Source organism: Pinus tabuliformis, chromosome 4_1 (genome assembly GCF_031772625.1).
Source record: "Pinus tabuliformis cultivar Carrire ecotype Pingquan chromosome 4_1, CPIR1, whole genome shotgun sequence".
Classification (NCBI taxonomy): domain Eukaryota; kingdom Viridiplantae; phylum Streptophyta; class Pinopsida; order Pinales; family Pinaceae; genus Pinus; species Pinus tabuliformis.
The window spans coordinates 242,516,866-242,531,858 of NC_142303.1; positions in this window are offsets into that span (position 1 = coordinate 242,516,866).

A 14,993-nucleotide genomic window follows, 5' to 3' on the forward strand; every position below is an offset into this window, starting at 1 on the left:
AGTTTTACGGCATACTCCATAGCTTGTTTTATTATTTCTCATTTTATTTATTTATTTCTCATTTTATTTATTTATTTCAATATTATATAATTTGAATTTGCTTCCCAATTTAATCACAATTGTGTTTGATATATATATATATATATAACTAACCCAATTTGCATTATAAATCGTATATATGAGATTTAAAAAAAAAAACGTCAATTCTATTGCGAATAGTTTATTATTATTTATTATTGTATTTGTGGCAATATATCATACACACATCACAGTGATTAAACATCTTTTGCGGGAATACTAAAAGTTGTGTTTTTTAAATTTATGAATACTCAACCCACTGCAATTTATTTGGGATTATCATCATGAGCCTAATTGGAATAATGTTCACTTTAATAGTAGGTAATTTTACATTTAATGTATATTCATCTATTATTTCTGAAACCTCGTTTTTCTCGTTGTTTCTCAAAATGTTGGGAGGGGATTTGTTTTTTAGTTTTCTCAAAATGTTGGGAAGGGGATTTTAAGTTGCACTTTGTTTGTAGGTCTTGTCTTACAGTAAGGATTGTAGTTGGGTTTTTTTATCACTTTCTTTGAGTTTTGGTCTTATGTGTTCTTGGCAAGTTCTTAATGGAGATGGATCCATAGCAAAGGCTTCCCAGCCACCAAGGTGGCGCTTCGGGCAACTCCTCCTCCAGGCATCAACAACTATTTGGCTAGGAATCGGTAGCCACGTTTGTTTATTCATCTCCTTTGGAAGTTCATAAGGAGATTTTGCAGTTGGGAGAAAGGGAGTTTGGGGACTGGATATACCACTCTGATTTTGAAATTGGCAGTAGCTCTTTGAAATTGGTTCCTAATCCTGAAAAGTTCAGGAAAAGAAAATTGCACTTCCTCTAATCCATGACTACTCATCGACAGATGGAAAATTTTCTTTGTATGGTTATTCGAGACAAACAAATTGACAATTACAAGCTTTTTGCTGGACAAGAGGATATCAAGAGAATTATGAGGGACATCATATATAACCTTGATGATATAGTGGTCAGATTGAATCGCGTGGAAAAATATATGGTTTCTGACTCATAGACTGAATCAAATGACCTTCAGGAGAATGACAAAGTCATCAACACTCCTCCTTTAAACAATGTTCCACTTCTGAACACTTCAGATGCACACTCTCCTCCACTTTCTCCAGTCATCATCTTGGACTAACATGTCCACTATGTTTCTATGTCTTTTTGCATATTTTCCTTATGATGTACTTAATAATTGTTGGTGGCTAACTACTAATTTTTTTTCCACTACATACTTCTCATCTACACAACCATCTGAATGCCCCAAATTACTTCTCTTGGGCTTGGCAGTATAGTTTTGTTTTTTGGATGTCACTATAAGGTTTCTATAGTTAGTTTCTTTTTTCCTACAAGACTATCTCACAGTCTTCTGGACAGTTAGTATGGTTACCAAGTTATATCTATGTAATCTTCTTTTTTGCTATTAATAAAAATTTATATCTAGAATTTACCAAAAAAAATAAAAATAAAAATAAAATATCCATCCATTATACTACGACCAACCAAAAATGGAGAAGTTCATATAATTTAAAAAATCCCATTTCAAAAAATAAATTGGATGCATTTAAATTTTAAAAAGAAATAATTTTTAGTGAATTTCCCATCATCATTGTTGTTGAGATTATATAAATTCAATTTTGTTTCAAAAAATTATTATTATTAATAATTTTAATAACTATCTTATCATTTTCTAAACAAATCTTGTGAATAAGTTTTTAATAATTTTTTATTCAAATTCCATTTTCATATTTTATTCTATATGCACAATAGAATATTATATTAGGATTGTAATATGATGTTTGGAGTAGCATATCGCTACAAGGCTTTGATTCTTTAAAGGATCACGTGCACTATTCCATTATATTATTATTGTAATATGAAGTTTTCATTGATTTAAAGGATGTGACGTACATTACTCCATTATTATAGTTTTTCAAATTTTTTTAATATTTTTTTTTGGGGAATGTGATGTTTTAGGTAGAGGGTTTGGAGGAATGTTGATATAGGAAAGGATTTTTTTGGTATTGATTAGTAAGTAGTTATGTTATGATGTTAACTAATTCTTTGCGATTTTGTATATAATTAGGATCGACATAGTTAGGACATTGATGAGTTATTTCTCATATTTCTAGTTATGGAAATATAATTGTCTTTCTTTGATTTTGTTTGTATAAATACCATTTTTCTAATTAACAATAGTATGAAGAACACCATTAGTTTTATCACGAAGTTCTCAAGGCTTGTTTAATAGTGGTATAAGAGCGTGACGTTTGGAAAGCGTTGGAGTGGTGATCCATTTCTCTGAGGGATCACCCTGGTTAAGAAATCTAATGTTGATTAATAACAATTGGTTAAGAACCCTAGGATATTGAAAAACATGGTGAGTTCCTTTGGTGAAGTAACAAGGGAAAGTGACGATTAAGGGTATTGAAAACCACCCTCACGACCACCCTCAATGGTTTCTGAAATTAGGCAGAGTGCCCCCAAAATAACTGTGAGCCATAGATCACATTTTATGAAACCACCTTTTGGGACCACCTTGTTTGTTAACATTCAACAAAGTGTGTGCCATCGCTCACCACTAGGTACGTTGTTAGGTCCCTATACTACTAGTGTAACCCCTTATTGTTATTAGTACAACCCCCTTATTATATTGTTGTGCCCATGTAGTCCCCATATTGTTATTATTGTGCCCTTACATTATTATTGTTATGTCAGCTCTGATTATATTATGACCCCTTAGACTCCTATATATAGAAAGGAGGTCTTGTCATTTGTATCATTCAAGAATTGTTCATTTGTGTGATGTAAAGGAGGTTGCCCCCTTGAAGAGGCTTATTTCTAAGGCATTTATCTATCTTTTCTATATTTTTGTGAGCTGGTTTCATAACGTTTTGTATGAGAGCTTTGGATTCTAGGGCTTCGCTGCTCCAAACTGGTCATCATGGAATTTTCACTATAACCTTTTCGCTACTAAGTTTCAGAAGAAAAAAAAAAAAACCCATTTGAGCCTAAATCGATCTGCACCTCGAGTCAAAATTTCAGATATTCTCTCGCTATATTTTCGGAGATATGATCCGAGGAAGTTAGGGTTTTTGAAAACTCCATAATTCCATATCAAACAAGTCATCGTGGAATTTTTGCTATAATTGTTTTTCTACATAGTTTCAGAATCTGAAATTAAAACCCATTTGAATCAGAAACTTGTAGAAGCTTTGGCCCAAATTTCAGACTTTTTTTGCTATATTTTCAGAGATACAGTCCAAGATATTTAGGGTTTCTACAGGCTCCTAAATTACATCCTAAACAGGTGACCTTGGGAAAATAGTCATAACTTTCGCTCTAAGGATTAGATTGAAATTGTGTAAGAAGTTTCAAAAAGAGGACAGACTGTATTTTTCTGTGTATTAGTTTCAAGTCCTAAGGTTGAAATAGTGACACGTGGAACTTCGTACAAGTGTGCTCTACTGAACTAGTCTATAATCAGAGCATCCTGGGAGATTTGACATAATGCTTCCTTGCATAATCCAATCTTGATTAGAATTGTGGGGTTAGAAAGATCACTCAGAGGGCTACTACAGGACGTAATTCCAGAACTTGGAGATCTGAAATTACATAGTTACAGTCATTTTAAGATCGACCTCCTAAAATCAAGAAAAGGCGATATGAGGAAGTTTGATGGCAAGGATCTGGTAAATTGGATACTACAGATGGAGCAATATTTTTACCTACATGTGGTGCAACTATTACAAAAGGTATGTATTGCATCTTCATATTTAGAACCAGATCAATTTTTATGGTATAAAGGGCTTTGTTCTCATAAACCACTTGTTACATGGTCAATTTTCATGGAGGAAATGATAGCACATTATGAGGATACAAAGAGAAACACCTTCTTTAGCCAATTGATAATTCTCAAACAAAAGTGTTCAATGGAAGATCACAATGAGGACTTTCAAAAATTGAATATAAGGGAAAATGGTATTCCAGAGAAGTAAAGGATTGATCTGTCCATAGGGACTTTAAAGGATAACATTGAACATGAGTTTCATCTTTGGGAACCTCATTCATTGGAGAAGGCATTTAGGTTGGCAAGAAAAGTGGAAAGAAAAATTATGGAAACAAGGAAGTCTACCCCTCACAACGATAAATATGGAAGTGTTGTTTCTCCTAGCCTTCCACAACCTACAAGGTTGACACCACAACAATTGGAAGAAAAAAGAGCAAAAGGGATTTGTTACAATTGTGATAAAAAATACATTAAAGGTCATAAGTGTGCCGAGAAGAAATTATTTTACATAGATTGTGAAAGGGAGGAAGAAAAGGATAAAAAAACATCAAAAGAAGAGGATATACACCAGGAACCAACCACAGAGAAAGAAGAAATGAATCCGACCAACTCTTGTAAAGCATTGGCAAGAATTACCACTCCTCAAACTTGCAAGATAGAAGGACATATCAAGAATAAAAAGGTTCAAGAAGTGAAAGATCACATCGAGAAAGAAGAAATGAATCCCACCATATCTTGTAATGTATTGGTCGGAATTACCACTCCTCAAACTATCAGGATAGAAGGACATATCAAGAAGAAAAATGTTCAAGAAGTGAAAGATCACATTGAGCATCAAGAAATGAATCCAACCATATCTTATAATTCATTGGAAGAAATTACGACTCCTCAAACTCTCAAGATAGAAGGACATATCAAGAAGAAAAAGATTCAAACAGTGAAAGATCACATCGAGCATCAACAACAAGTTCTCCAACTTTTAAATGATAACGCCACTTTGGTGCAGAATCGAATGAAACAATGGGCAGATCAACATCGCAGTGAAAGAAGTTTTGATGTAGGTGATTGGGTATTTTTACGGCTACATCTCAAGCAAGTTATTTATGAGAAGGAAATGTTGGCAATACTACATGCACTTAAGAAATGGAGACCTTACCTAATGGGAAGGCACTTCAAGTTAAAAATGGATCAGGATAACCTTGAATACTTTTTAGAACAAAGATTATCTTTAGAAGAATAGAAAAAATAGGTCACAAATATGTTGGGTTATGACTTTGAAATCATCTACAAAATAGGGAAGCAAAATTTTGTTGCAGATGCACTCTCAAGAAAGGATGAGGATGTGGAAGCATTGTTTTGTTCTATTTCTATTATCCAACTAGATTGGATAAATGAAACAAGTGATGAATGGAAGAAAGACGAAGAAGTGTGGCTACTCATTCAAAAGTTGCAGAAGGTCCCAGTTCAAACAATATTGCCAGAACTTGACATGGAAGGAAAAATCATATTGGAGCCTGGAGCAGGCATAGAAACAAGAACTTGACAGCTATGAAATTGATCAATTTCAGAGTATCTTATCAAGTGGAAGAACTTACGCGCTGAAGATTCCACATGGGAGGACAAGAATTTTATACAGAAGCGTCAAGAACTACTCAAGTGTTGAGGACAACACTTTTTGAAGGAGAGGGGCATGTTAGGTCCCTATACTACTAGTGTAACCCCTTATTGTTATTAGTACAACCCCTTTATCATATTGTTGTGCCCATGTAGTCCCCATATTGTTATTATTGTGCCCCATAGAAGCCCACTATTGTTATTATTGTGCCCTTACATTATTATCATTATGTCGGCTCTGATTATATTATGACCCCTTAGACTCCTATATATAGAAATGAGGTCTTTTCATTTGTATCATCCAATAATTGTTCATTTGTGTAATCTAAAGGAGGTTGCCCCCTTGAAGAGGCATATTTCTAAGGCGTTTATCTATATTTTCTATATTTTTGTGAGCTGGTTTCATAACATACATTGGAGCCACTCTATGCCACCGATTTGGTTTGACCATTACGTGCGTACAAGACCATTACTCTCAAAGTTTTGTGTTGTTGATTGGTTGAGAGTCGATCTGCGTCATTGCTCAAGGGTTGATCTGCGTTGTTGCTCAAGAGTTAATATGATCCATTGGTTGTGCTTAACTGTCATGCACCTGCGGGACCACCTCCACCATCATGTTTTCCATCAGATGTAACGACAAATTGATCTAGACCGTTGATTCTAGTGTGTTCATTTTATTATTTTTGACCATTGTTGATTGTTGCAAATGTTTATATTTTTATTGGTTATAGATGAGACTAAGGAGAAAATTCCCTATCGATTGTGTTACTTGAGTTAATTCAATAATTTAAAATTCTACCTGGTAGAGAAATAACATGTTAATATATCATTCCAAAGGCAATCTATCAAAGATAGTAGTTTTTTAGCAATTTTGCACATTCCAACTATTGAGCTTGTTTGCAAAAATAAATTCTCTAGTTTCTCTAGTTGGTGTTGTTCTTTCTGGAAAGGAAAATTATCAGGAGTGATATAGGAAAATCATAAATACACTTATTTTCAATGATCTATGGGATGAGGCTTTTGAAGAAAAATATGACAATAAACCATAGCTGTTTTATGAGGAAAAACAACTAGCAATCTAGGAGAGTAAAGATAAAAAGGCATATGCATTAATCTCTACTTTAGTCTCAGAAGAGGTAAGTAGATATATTATTCAAAGTAAAACAACATATGAATCAATAACAAAATTGAAATAACTTTATGATTCACATTCAGAATTGTAGATAATTCAGTTATTATTGAAGTTGTTTAATATAGAGATGAAAGATAATGACCCTTTGAAACTTTCTTCTGAAATTAAATCCATCAATCATGAAATTGAATCTACTAGTGTTAAGATTGATCTACAACTTATTACCTTTATAAAATCCATATACCCAATTATTCACACTACTTGGAATCTCTTCAAGCTAGTGGACAACTAAGATATTTAGACTTTGATAAATTAGTAGGAAAATTTGTAGAAAGAGAAAAGGATTTTGGCAAGAAAGAACCCCTACCAAATCCTAATGCTGACACTCTCAAAAGATGATTGGCACCTCCTCCAAATCTCCACATTGCGTTTTCAACCAAACACATTGTACTTTTTACCCTTTGTTGCGTTTTCACTTCTAGAGGCAAAGAATACATCTCCAAAGGTTTTTTGTGGCCAATGAACGTTACATCAGCTGATTGAAAGGTTAGTTGAAGTTATTTCCACCTTATTTCATCAGTTTTTTTCATCGCTTTAGTGGTCCAAACCTCCCACAGTCCCCACGCTGCATTTTTGGCAGTTTTAGGGTTAGGACTGTGTTTAAATTCTCTACAGCAATCCCTTCACTATTTTCATCAATTTTTACCTCCATAAACTTCCTAACACATCTACCTTCCTCTGCAATTTTTCTTATCCACATATCTCTTCCCTAACACCTTCATTCCCTCACCTAAATATACTAATCCCAATCTCGTGCTCCCTCTAAAAACTTTGTTTTTCGCATCTCTGTGGTTAGGGTTTTTTCTTTGCATTGTGAACAATGGAGGGAGGAAATAAGCCATACAAAAAAGGAGGTCAGGTGTCAAGGTTTGAGCCACTTGACACCAAATAATTGAGGTCTTCATCATTTTCTAGACAATGTTTCCAAAAGGTGGGTTGTTTAGGGTTTTGTGAGCAAATTCAACAAGTAGGATATCATGCCAAGTTAACCAGTATTTTTGCCACAAACCTTAGGAGTGATAAGGTCAACATTGTAGGGTTCAACTTCATCATTTCAACTGAGGCCATAGCTACAACTACAGGGATACCAAATGAGTGAGCCATCTACACCTTTGGAGCAGCAAGACATTAACAAATCCATTGAACAAGATTTTGAGAAAAATAGGGAGTATTGGCTGGATAAAGTTAATTTCCACTTGGAGAAGCTCCTTAAAAGGGCCAACAGGGCCACCAACTTGCAAAGGCACATGGCTAGACATTATTACACTAGAAACAAGGTTTCCCAAATCAGAATTCAAAACTTGAAGAGAAAACTAAGGGAAACCCTAATTCAGCAAAACAAGGGGGATAAGCTTGAGTTGTTGGCTGAGGCTTCACTCATAGCTTGAAGAATAATTACCTAGCTCCAAGGAACAAATTTCAAACACTTTGAACAAATTTTGGAATTTTTTGAAGATTTTGGGCATTTTGGAAAATTTACATAGTTTTTGGGCAGAAAAGGTAGCATGTCCCACACTATGTTTTTGCTAGAGGCCTCCAAATCATGAATTTTTTTACATTTTTGGATTCCTTATGGCTTGCACATTAAAGTTATCAAACTGGGGATCCATGTCAACAACGTTTTCTAGGTCAAAAAGTAAAAAAGTACCAAAAAAACACCTTTCTGCCATGTTTTTCAGAGGCACGCTATGTTTTTGGAGTAGTTGGGAGAAATGGTTTTTGGAGGTCTAGAAGCAGTATTTTTCAGTACTTGAAGATTTTTTGGTGTAGTAGACAGGTAGATATTTCTCCAACAATTTTCATATCTTGATTTGGAGCTTGGGAACCCATCCAAACATCACTTACGAGTAGCACACTACATTTTCTCCAAGCACGCTACGTTTTCAGCCAGTTCATTACGTTTTCACCTGGAATTCGTTTTTCTCAGTTTGCTTAGTCCAGTTTGACTTTTTCTGATGTAATATTTCATTTTAGGGGTTTTGATGATTCATTTTGTAATTATGTTTGGAAAAGTAAAAATTAAGTAGATTCATGCTTGTATAGGTTCTTATGGTCAAATGAATCAGTTTCTAGCCTCCCTAGTCTTAGGTATGGTTCGAGATATTCTTGTAAGCAGTTCCTTGAATGTTGGATTTGACCCCTGAGAGGGGAAACTGGTATTTTTATCTATATCTAACCCACTCTAAGTTAGAGAAAGGGTTGGACATCAGAGAGTGGAACTCTTGTAGCTTGTATTTCATCATTTTTACAGGAAATCAAAGGATAGTTGCAGCTATTATTCAGGAATTCTTGTGTTGTGAGTTTGTGATAATGTTTTCTCTTTGTTATAGCTTTATATGAATGATAATTTCATAATCTTTCCATATATATGCTTTTCAATGATTTTCCTAAGATGTTTTAAACAAAATTATTAAGTTTAACCTCTGTTTTGTTAGGAATTTCATGTTTATGTTACCTATCTTATGATAATTGAATTCATTCTTACCATGCTCATTTTGAATCTTTGCTTTTCCACCCTACACTACATCAATAAAACCCAAAAGTATCACAAATTCATACCTACTCTGCTCCTTTATATCTCTTGCAACTAAAACCTTTGATCTTTTGACTTAGTTCCCTGATTTTCACTCCTGATCCAACAAAACCATAAATTTCAAAACCCTAGAGCTGAGCATATCCATCCTAATATCGTTTTCCCACTCCAGTCATATTTGGCTATGAGCTTTATAGAGAGTGCCCTCTCTGGTTTAGCAGGGCTAGCTGTTGAACCGTAAATGGTTTTAGGTTACCTTCGTCGATCTCCTTTCTCAGCTTTGGGACATTGTGGATGAAATGACCTATTTAATATTTAGTATACCCAATTGAATATGAAATTTGCATATCATCCCTCAAATATAAGTTTTCAATAACTGTTTTGAAACTTATTTGATATGGTTTGCTACAAAAAAGCTAACAAATGGACACAATGCCTTCTGTTTGGTCAATTTAGTGTTGTCTAAATTGCTATCATTAATTGTCAACCCAGGGCTCGTAAGCTGATGAAGTGATATGTACAGTATGTACTTAAGTAACCTTTCCTAGTTCTTTTTGTCGTTTTTAGATGATGTTTGTGGTTGATTTAACTTCCTAAGATGGAGTGATGGATTTATAAACAGATGAGTGTGTGTGTGTGTATGGTGATTACTAAATGCTTCTAGAACTTTTTAAAGAGAAAGCTTGAAAAGTGACTTGCAATGGAATTGAAACTTCGAATGAAAGCAAAGCATTAAACAAAATGACTAATGGCACTAGTCCACTATCTATGCTGCTGATAAGGAAAAAAAATAGCATCTATGTTAACTCAATGGAAAGTGAAAAACACTACTTTAACTGCAAAACTTAAATGACAAATCATAACACTTCATTCTTTCTTAACACTCTGCCTCTAGCTGTAATTGTTCATGTGAAAAACAGTTAAGAAGAAATCAGTAATATGAGTCAAAAAGCTAATCAAACCAAGCTGCCACTCAATGATATTCTGGTCCAATAAAAGTTAGATAATTATGATAAGAAGACCATCAAAAAGTTAGTAAGCAACTTGTCAAAACTTCAGAAAGTAAACTAGCAATGAAACTGCGTAAGCAAAGTAAAAATCAGCAGCTAAGACAAGACAACTTCAAATACCATCAGTGAAATAAAAACACACTATCCCAGGCTCTAACACACCTGCATAAACAAACTGATCAGTTCTGAAAAGTGCTGGAAATGTAAAGGCATGAAATCAAACTGTACATTATTATACATGATCAAAGAAATGAAAAATTGCAGAAATCAAACTATACATTATTGTACATGTGAAAATGAAAACAAAGAAAGGCAGGAAAATAAAATTAAATGCTACTGTACATAGGTTGTGATAGATGGGGGCCCTCCATCCACTCAACCAGCTAAAGATCAGCTACGCAAAGATGAGCAGAAACAGTCTTCTTCTATTAAACCAGCATGTCAAAATACAGTGAAAAAGTGTTGTAACAGCAGTCTTTAAAACAGAGTTTTACAACCAAAATGATTACGGAAATTACAATAATAAGAGCTAATCTTTAAGCGTTGAAGAACGCTTTATTTATAGGCACAGAGGTAAACTGCCCTCTGCGTAAACTAAGCAACTACAGGCCTAACTAATTAACTGCGCAGCAACACGCAGGCAGCTCCGTGCACATTTAGAGGAAACGGTCATCATGGGGAGTAAATCTATGGATAGATCCTGTCCCCTGCTGTCTTCGTGGCGTGGAGGAAGTGCCAGCTGTGAATCCGTGTCTCAGTTGCTCACGCAGAGCCGTGCCACCGTCTGCAACTTGACTGTTTGACCGTGGGTACTCCTGCGTTGACCGGGGGCATACGTGACTGATTTGGCCCAACCAATAGCATACGATCCATGTGGACATCCATACCAACATGCCCATGTGGCTCGTTCCTGGAGAAAACACGTGGAGTATAGCAAACAACAAAAAGGCTACGGAATCTCTAAACAGCTGCGGAATTGCTGAGTAGCTGTGGAATTGCAGAACAGCTGCGGAATTGCTGAACATGTACCAAAATTCTAAACAAACAATCAATCATTAGCACAGTCAATCAAATCATGTTAAAAGACATATAATGCAATGAATTGAACAAGTTGATGGAGGAAATGATGTCAGAAGAGAGAAGTGAATGAGGAAAAGCTGTTGGGAGGACAGGTGAATGAGTGCAAGGTTGAGGCTCAACATACCCCCACTGCGAGGGTGTTGCATGTCCTCATGCAACCAAAATTTTATCATAATATTTCAGTTCACATGTTCGGATGCCTCTGCCAAGACATCCAACCTTCTCCTTTTCCTTCCTGTTGCCACATTTGTTCTTGGTTTCTTAACCAAGCATCTGAATTTCAAGTTGACCAAGGCTCTGCTCAATTTCCTGCATTTCTTCTTCAATTTCCTGTTCTTTCTTTGCCAAAGACCCAGATGAAGCATGGTATTATCGTGGATCATCTTGTCCACATTTCTCTGTTCTTTCAGTGTTTCATTTTCCTGTTTGATGTGACGGTTTAGGACCTCAAGCTCAAATACCTCTTGCTTCAAAGATTGAACCTGCTGTTCGAGGGGCAAGACAGTACTAGGGCCAACAACAGATTGCTCTAATGTTTCCAAATAATCATATGCCTCCTGCTGGACAGGGTCAATGTCAGGTGTTTGTCTTGGCCTAAATTCAAATCCTTGAAAACTGCTTTCTCTCTCTTGCTGGACAGGACTTTCCTCTCTTGGAGGACTTAGCTCAATAGCTAGCCGAATTGGAGTCTTTTCAGGTGTGCCCAAATCAATGAAATGAGACTGTTTCTTTTTAATCACACTCTTTTTTTGTATAAGTCTACTGCTTCTCCTTATTTGTAGGCTCGTACTTTTTGGTTCTTGCTGTTTTTGCTTTTGTTTCTTTTTGGAGCTGGCAGTTTCATGAAGCTGAGCAAGCCTATGAGCTAATGTTTGGGTATCTTCCTCACTTGAAGGTTCAGGTGAAGGGTATGACTCTTGCAAAATTTCTTTTCCTTTATCCTCCTTTTGTCTTTTTGTTCTGCTCCCCTTTTTCTTTTCCTTTTGAATAGTTTCTTGAACAGTTTCTTGGGCAATTTCTTGAAGAGTTTTTGTAACAATTTCTTGGGCAGTTTCTTCAATTTCTACAGCAGTATATTGGTCAGCAGTCTCTTCTTGGGTGACTATTCCTTTCCCTTTTCTTCTACTTCTTTTTGGCACCCTAGGAGAGCTACTAGAGGCTTCTGCTGCCTCTTGAAAATGGTTTCTAACAAGGAATTTCTCCCATGTATCCTTTCTGATTTTTAACTGCTCCTCAATCAAGATTTTAATGAGTCCATGGTGATATAAGTGGTGCTCAATGTTTCCCACATGTTTCTGAACAATGGCACTCATTTTCTTCAGACTAGCCAATAAGAAATAAGGAAGATTGAAGGTATGTTCACCCATAAAATGCATCATTATCTTTGTGTGATAAACATACATTATACCAAATCTGCCTTCACATGTTAAAAATTTCTGAACTAGCAAAAGTAAGGCAGTCCATTCTTTTTTAATGACACTTACAGGTATTCCTTTGGTGAAGATAGTGGTATCCATACCTGGATTTTTCAACATGTTCTTCCACTCCTGGCCTTCAACAGTTCGATTTTTGAACCAACGTTCCCCAGTACGAGGCAAAGCAGTTGCTTGAGCCAAGCTGCTCTCGGTGACAGTGAATTGTAGGTCTCCAATCTCCACAACATTTGTTTTTCCATCAAACGACCGAGCAAAGGCCTTGGTGACTTCCTTATGATATCCTTTGAACTTCTGAATAAATTTTAACCACTTGGCCTTCTGCAGGGCATTCTTCGTTTGTGGGTAACCGTCTAAAAACTTAGAACCTTCCGGCTCTGCTCTTAATAACTTGCCCATTTCGGTTACCAGCTCTCTTGCTGCGCTGACAGCGTTGTTCAAATACGGGTGAGAGAGCTTATACGGGAAAAACAGTGCTCAGCAGTGGGTATTACGGCTACAGCAGAATGGTCAGCAGTGGTTTTACGGCTACAGCAGAATGGCCGTGATGCAATTACGAAACTGGTGGTCAGGGTTTTGAACGGAGAGGTGAGGAATAGAACAGAGTATGTTCACGGTGAAACAGCGTGATGAATGAAACCGGAAGTGAAAACGATGAGGGCGTAAATAACAATGCGAAGATGGGGTTATGCATGCGAGAAGCAGAGTTATGGATAACGGCCGAATCCCTGAACGTCGGGTGGCTGCGTACACTTGGCTGCGGAATGAGCAATTGGAGAGTCGTGGTACAACAGTACACGTCACTCTGGTACGAAGAATTTATGAGAGAGAGCAGGCTGTATTAAGTTCAAATCACAACGATTAGGGAACCGTTAGGAAGGCAGTGAGGTGGATTATGCAGCGTAATGGTTAAGGATTATTAGGAGTGGACGGGGATCTTGTTAATCATTACATTACATGTCTCCTACCACAATCCGAAAAACCATACATAAATAATATGACTGTTAGTTAGAAATTTTGAACATACCTTCGTATCATTGCATTTTGATCCCTAACCTTTGATTTATTGCTGCCTTTGTATATGCCATGTGTCCTTGCTCTTTTAATGATGCTGGTACTTTTGACTGCAGATTTTTTTTCTTTTTGAAACAGAGTTTGTTTTCGTTGCAGGAACAGAGTGTATTGGCTGCGGAATCTTGATGTCAGCTGTGGAATTGGCTCCTAGCTGTGGAAATTGCAGCAACACTTTTCTGCCTGCACAAAGAGGATTAAAACAACTTTGACTGAATGGAATAGTCCTGAGAGGGACTTTTATTGGTGAAAATGAGATGGAATGAATGGACTGAAAGAAAATGAGGTGGAATGAAAATGATGAGATGGATGAGATGGATGAGATGGATAGGAAAAGAAGAGAAAATATAAAGCGTCAGGTGACCCTGATTTTCACCTCATATTTTTTGCATAACACTGCCAATCCAAGATTGGTTTTCAGGCTTATACAAGAGATTTTTTTTTTTTTTTTTTTTTTTTAACTGAAAGAAACAAAGATCAGGCTGATGGAGGAGAAGAATTCTTCTCCACTAGCCTCATTGCAGAATCTTCTTGGAACAACTTAACAAATTCCTCTCTTGAGAGTGGCTTATGGTAGACTTTCAATCTATGGCCATTCACAATGAGAGGAGTCTGAAGCTCATCAATGGTCTTCACTCGAACTGCTCCATTTTTAAAGACTTCATCAATCTCATATGGCCCAAGCCAATGAGTTTGAAATTTTCCTTTGAAGTCCTTAAACTTGGAATCAAACAATAGTGCCCAATCTCCCTTCTGAAACTTTCTTTCTTTGATGTGTCGATCATGCCATTTAGTTCTTTGGTGCTGAACTAGATCGGTCCTTAGAATTGCATCTTGTCTTATTTCATCTAGCTCACTTAACTGGTCCCTTCTGTGTTTTTGAGCTTCTGATAGGCTCATCCCCAATTGAACTGCCATCTTGAAGGTCTTGATTTGGAACTCAATGGGGAGCAGGACTTCTTTCCCATAAACAAGTTCATAGGGAGAATGTCCTGTTGTGTTTCTCCATGTAGTTCTATAGGCCCATAAGGCTTCAGGAAGCCTTTCCGCCCAATCTCTTCTATGAAGATGAACAGTCTTGGTGATAATGCCCTCAAGGACTTTATTTGTAGATTCCACTTGACCATTTGATTGCGGATGGTATGGAGTAGATGTTCTATGCTTGATCTTGTATTCCTCCATCAGCTTCTCCATCA